Source organism: Pithys albifrons, chromosome 2, assembly GCF_047495875.1.
Source record: "Pithys albifrons albifrons isolate INPA30051 chromosome 2, PitAlb_v1, whole genome shotgun sequence".
Lineage (NCBI taxonomy): Eukaryota > Metazoa > Chordata > Aves > Passeriformes > Thamnophilidae > Pithys > Pithys albifrons.
Window position 1 is genome coordinate 64209169 of NC_092459.1, and position 6474 is coordinate 64215642.

The following is a 6474-nucleotide window of genomic DNA, read 5'->3' on the forward strand; positions in this document are numbered from 1 at the left end:
GTATAAATTTTAAATTTTACAAATTATTACAGTGCTCTCTGCAGAAACAAGTGAAACATTCAGCACCATCTTCAGCACTTTTGAATGTCAATATTAAAATGCTGCTAACTGTTGAGCCTAAGCCATGGACCTTAGCACCTTGAAATTTGCTAAACTTTCAGCTCAAATTGTATCAAAGCATGAATTCATAAATTATTGATCTAGATTTGAATCTTGCTTCTAGTGACTCTGTGTCAATCATGTAACTACATTGATAGCAGCACAGTAAAAATAACTATAACTCTTTTCAAGCATGTAACTACAGGATTTTCAAATAGTATTTCATGTAGTAGATAATTGTTCTGTGCAAGCTTTAAGGATGCTTCCAACAGTCTAAGTCTCAGGTAATTTTTCATCTTACCTTGGACATTTTCTGATTTAATGGATAAAATTTCCATAGACGTGGAATCACACAATGACACAACAGAAAATTATATCACACGACACTGGCTGAAACTGGAGTCACTAAAAGAATTCCAGATCCCTTTTTGCCTTACCTCCAGACAGCTCCAGAGGAAGCTGAACTCAAAGTGACATCTCCCAGGATCTATCACAATAACACATTTTGTCAATTCCTCATGCTGTTTGGAGGCAGTAAAGATTACAGACAACCTTTTCACAAGCCTCCAAGAGACCATCCTGCTGGGGAAAGTTTGTCTTCAACTAGTCTTTATTGCAAGCAGGATCACTGTAACATAGGCCTCATAAGCCAGAGGAGAGACTGGATATCTGATGCTAGAATTCTCTTTGCTGCTTTGTTTTCCAAATCCAACACTAAAATGTCCCTTCGAATGGTACCCAGAAGTGATCTTCACCAGAGTGAGACTCTAAAAACCTTCTCTTTAGTTTTTCCTACTATCATCCTATTTCATGGGCACATAAGCCAGAGAGAAGAGATGATGCAAAAAAACCCACCTCTGTCAAACAACAGAACCACCAAGACTCAAATTCAGGAGTTCCTAATCCTGCTGACATGTCAAATAGTAGAAAGAAATGGCCAAGCACTGATTCACCATGACCTCCATTGTCAGCCCCTCATGTGTCATGCATAGGGTTACAAGGATCACCCTTATATCCTTACAGATCTTTTAACATGCTCAACAAGTGACTGGGCAGGTAAGACAAGCAGAGTAGTCATGTGTTTTCACAGAGAAGAAAACTTCAACAAACAGAAATCATTTGATAGATACAAATTCTGGTTTTAAATTAGTATTAAACTAGTTCTTAAATGAGAATGATGTGATTTATGAAATTATATTCTGATTCATCAGAGTTGTTAAATCTATGAGTAATCTCACTGCAGTCAATAAAAGAGCAATATAGATTAAACTACCAGTGGTAAGCCAAAACATTTGGAGGGTTAAGTGTAGCTTGTGAACACAATGTTTGACGGACTGGGTTTATGTAGCAAGAGCCTCAGTTGTGTGTCTAGCATACCCCATTTGCAAATCTACCCCTAAACCCCAGCAATATATAATACAGTATATTTCTTACTTTCCTTTGATTCACTGTTGTGGATTAACCCAGCCAGCAACCAAGCCCCACAGAGGTGCTCACTCACTCCCCCACCAGCAGGATCAGGAGAGAATTGAAAGAGTAAAAATAAATAAAAGCATGGGTTCGTATAAAGGCAGTTTAGTAGGGAAAGCTAAAGCTGCACACACAAGCAAAGCAAAACAAGGAATTAATTCACTGCTTCCCAAGGGCAGGCAAGTGTCCAGTCATCTCCAGGACAGTAGGGCCCCATCATACATTAGAGCTATTTGGAAAGACAAATGCCATCACTCTGAACATCCCTCACTTTATATACTGAGAATGATGTCATATGGTATAGAATATGCCTTTGATCAGTTTGGGTCAACTGTCCTGGTTTTGCCTCCTCCCAATATCCCATGCAGCCCCAGTTTCTCACCAGTGTGGCAGTACAAAAAGCAGAAAAGGCCTTGTCTCTGAGTAACCACTGTTCAGCATTAACAAAAACATCTCTGTATTATCAACTCTGTGTTCAACACAAATCCAAAATGTAGCCCCATACCATCCACTGTGAAGAAAATTATCTCTACCCCAGCCAAAATGAAAACAACTGTTCTGTTTTGCTGTTAAATAAACAACTAGCCTTGAAACTTTTTGATCACTAATGACTCGAATTTTGAGTACAACATAAGAGCAACAAGATTGTCTCAAACATTCTTGTTTTATTTTTAAATCTTTTTAATGTCCAGCATTGGAAGCAGCTTTTAGGTCACCTAGCCATTTAATGTCTTGCAGGTGCTTTGAATGAAGCAGGAACATCTATTTATACCTCTGCGAATTGAGTAAATGCACTTAAAGATATGTGATGACATCTAGCCTCCAGTAGCTATAAAATGTGTGTGAGAAGGCATGCAGATGTATGTGCTTTGTTATGGATTAGTGCTGACCTGATCAGTAAGGACCACTTCAGGCAACTCCAAGGAACACTAACAGGACAATAAACCCAGTCACACTTCAGTTACTTTGCAAAGTCATTGTAAATCTGCCATTCTCCATTTTTTTTTCAGTAGTTGAATCCTGTCAACCTATACTGGGCTTTCACAATTACTGTTTCTCTCCTATGCACTTTTTGGTTTTACTGGAATGTATCTGGCCCAGAGCAGGTTCTCTGGGTTGGTGAAGAGGTAGAAATCTGAAAATGCTTGACTTTGGTATTTCAGGGAGAGTTTAATTATTTTTAGGTTAATAAATTTCAAACATGATTACATGATGTGGGAACATATTTAATGTTCAGTTTCCTTGTCAGAAATGATTCAATGCCTAGGAGCATTTATATGCTTTGAAAGATTTGGTTTTAGTGTATATAAAGCTGTCAAAAACATGTTCTTGTGCATGCAGGAATTTTTACAGGAGTCAGTTTTATGTTACTTAAAATAATCCGAAATACCTGCATTAAGAATTAGTGCATTGTGGAGTTAGGACAATTTTGGAAAGCAATTCAAAATTTTGTTAAATTATGTCTGTCATTTAGTACTAACAAAAAGGTGTCAGTATCTTTCCATGACATTTGCCCAAGGGATTAGAGAAAGAAAAAGTAAAGATCAGTGCTTTGATGCTGGCAAACTAGTGCTGGAGAGATTATCACAAGCAACCTAATCAATTCCTCAAACTGATTTTCTGGATAAGAAAGTTCTGGCAGAACAACAAAAGAATGGGATAGAGTGAAGATTTGTGTATTTTTATCATCATACTTATCCACAGAGAAAGATGGTATTTTCTATGGAATTAATATATGGAAACTTAAGTACAAAAATGTAAATCTACAATCTGTCTAGAAAAAGTTTAAATGAAATTATTCTCTCCTATAACAACAACAACAACAACAAAAAGATCATGAGAATGTACACCACGAGAACAAAATATGGAAGCATGGACAGAGAACAGGACTCCGTGCCTCTCCAGTGTGCTTCAACTCAAGCTCTAGACTGGTCAGTCTCGGGAATTCACCCCATTTCAGTGCACAATTAATCATCAACAACTTCTCCATACATGTTCAAAGAAATGCATATTACTACCATCTGTGATGTGTGCTCTTCTCAAGTTGGAACAAGAGAGCAGCATTACCTTTCCTTTGTAGTCATCAATGTGCTGCTATAAAATAAATTGCATTGATATGGATACAGGTCTGCCATGAACTAGATAGGAATAATTTTGCATTTCAGTATCTTTCTATACTGTTCCTAGTCATAGGCACATCAGACAGTTATGTCCTAAATCAGTAAATCTAATTTCCTGCCATCTCAGTCCCATCACTATGTGTAATACCTTTCATGATTAAACTACTCTTGTTTAAAAGAAGTCCTTGCTCTGAAATAGGGTAACTTCTCCTTCACAGCCTTCAGCATACAATTGCTTGATTCTGCTGCTAAATAGATGAAAACATGTCTCTGATGCAGAATGTCTCTGGAAAAGCAGACAGGAAACATATTCACTAAAATAGCTCCTCAGTCCAGTCCATGCCTGTCAGGCATTGTTGTACTGGTGCACCAGTGTCATCAGAAACCTGATGGAAGCCTAAACCTTCTACAGAAGTTAAAAGCAGAAGCAAGATATGCCAACTAGGTTTCTTTCTTAAGTTGCTTCCTCAATGTGAAAACTGAGGGCAAAAGCACAGAATAATCCACAGCCCCCCTCCTCCCCCCCTCCACTTGGCACAGCGAAGTCAGAAATCCTCAGTGAAGTCACTGGTGCTGCTACAGTGGGAGGCAGAAAATCTAAATGGAAAAGTCTCCTTTTCATTGCCTTGTGTACTTCAAAAGAGCTGCTGGAAGCAGTAATTCACCTACTGAGTGCTGCAGTAGTTTTCTCAAAACTGTCTACTCCAGGTGGATTAAAAACTATGAAGTGAATTGTAGTCAATATTAATATTACACTGAAAAAAAGATTAGGATCTTGTCATCCTTTTCGACATTCAAAAAGGTAAATATCCTCACAAAGTCATACAGGAACTCCAAACACTCAAAGCCTTTGAAAACTCACTTTTGTTAAGAGACCCAAATGAAGATATAGGTATTCTTGAGTTTCAAGACTTTGTAAAGTTCATTTCTTAAATTCAGTTCTCTGCGTTACAAAGTTATATCAATGTCGTTTTTATTAACTTACTCTGTACTTGGCAGAGGTAAATTTCCTTTGAGGATTTTCTTTTTTTTGTTTTTTCTTGGTTTGTTTTTTTTTTTTTGTGTGTGTGTGTGTGTGTTTTTTTTTTTTTTTGTGGTTGGAGTTTTGTTGTTTTGTTTTGTTTGGGGGGTTTTTTGGGTTTTTTTTGGGGTTTTTTTTGGTGTTTTTTTTTTTTTTGTTCCAGAAGCTGCACTGCATCATAGACATCACCTAATTTTATCAAATACCTATAGGTCAGGAATCTGGTATGTATCATTTCATCTCTGAGAGGATATGTCCAGTAAATCTAGTTTTCAGTTTATACTTATGAATGGATGTTCAGATGACTCAAAAATTTCATGATAAATTATAACTTATGAGTGAACTTTAAAAATGTGATTTGGCAAAGGTACTGCATGTTCTGTGTGTTACAGTATGGTACTCAGGAACTGAAGAGGTGATCAGCCACATTTCAGTAGGGAAAGGTCAAGGAATACAGCACAAGCCACTTTTGCAAATGTGATAGAACATAACCGTTCTCAGACAAAGTTATATCAAGTTTCACTTTCTATATGAACCCATAACTGGAGCAACTGTTTTTGTGGACATGGATGATAATAGGATAATGTTTCTTTTTATGAAGAGTAGTAGCACTGTGTACTCAGAACAAGGGGTGGGAGTATCTGGATGTTGACCAAAGCTCTGCCTATTGGACCCTATGATTCTAGGAGCACAATTTGAATCACTGCTTCTTACTGCGAAAATGTATCACATGCAAAATTATTGTGAAGTTTAGTACATACTTGTGAGTGCTTAAAAAACTTGAAATCTGCAGTAATACTTTTTTTTTAATTCAGCTCTTCTTTCTAGTATTTTAAATTGAAATAAAAGATTATTTCATTAAGCAAGTATAATCTTTTTGCATATCAAACACCCAATGATTGCTGAATCTGGCCGTTTGTTTTGGGGGTTCATCCTATGCAGTGTGCTTTGGTCCTAATGCAATAAAATGCGAATGAGTACATTTAAGAATGAACCTTACAGTGATAGCCCATTTGCTTAAAGCAAGCATTTGCTTAAGCACTCTGTGAATTGAAACCTATGTACTTATAAACCAGTGAATTTAATACCTGTAAACACTGTTATTTGTGAGAGACATTCTCACTTGTAAACCTTTAAAGGTTTTCTCATATGGTAAATTTCTAATCTGCCTTCAAATAACATCTTCTGTTTTGGTGTTTCCCTGCAAAAGCAGAAAAAGGACCAAGTTCTCATTCATACTTCTAATTGTATCCGTCTGCGTAATTTAAAATAATATTCTACTCTTTAAAGGACATTTTATGCAAGTCAACATATTTATCTTTACGAAAAAGACATGAGCTTGATGTTACAGTATCTAACTTTATTTCACATACTAAAACTCCCAGAATGCTTGCAAAACATTCATTTCAGATGTTGTGAAAATAAGTTTTAGGTATCTGACAGTTAAACTGGTTATGCACCAAAAAATATGTGTTTTTAATCTCCCTAATTCAGGGAACATATCCATGTTCTGATATCCAGTATGTATTTCAGGAGGAAAAAATAATACAGTACATTTAAGCTTCCCTTTCTACACCGATTGCTAAATACAGTGCAATACAAGTAATAATATGCTGTGGAAAGTTCTACTGTAATGTAATGTGCATTTACAATCCAAAAGTAAGAATTTACCAATCTAAAATTATTTCAGTCTCGAGGAAGAAGGAATTTTGGCCATTTGGGTACACACTGAGTACACAGCTGGTAGGCCAACTTGTCTCTTAT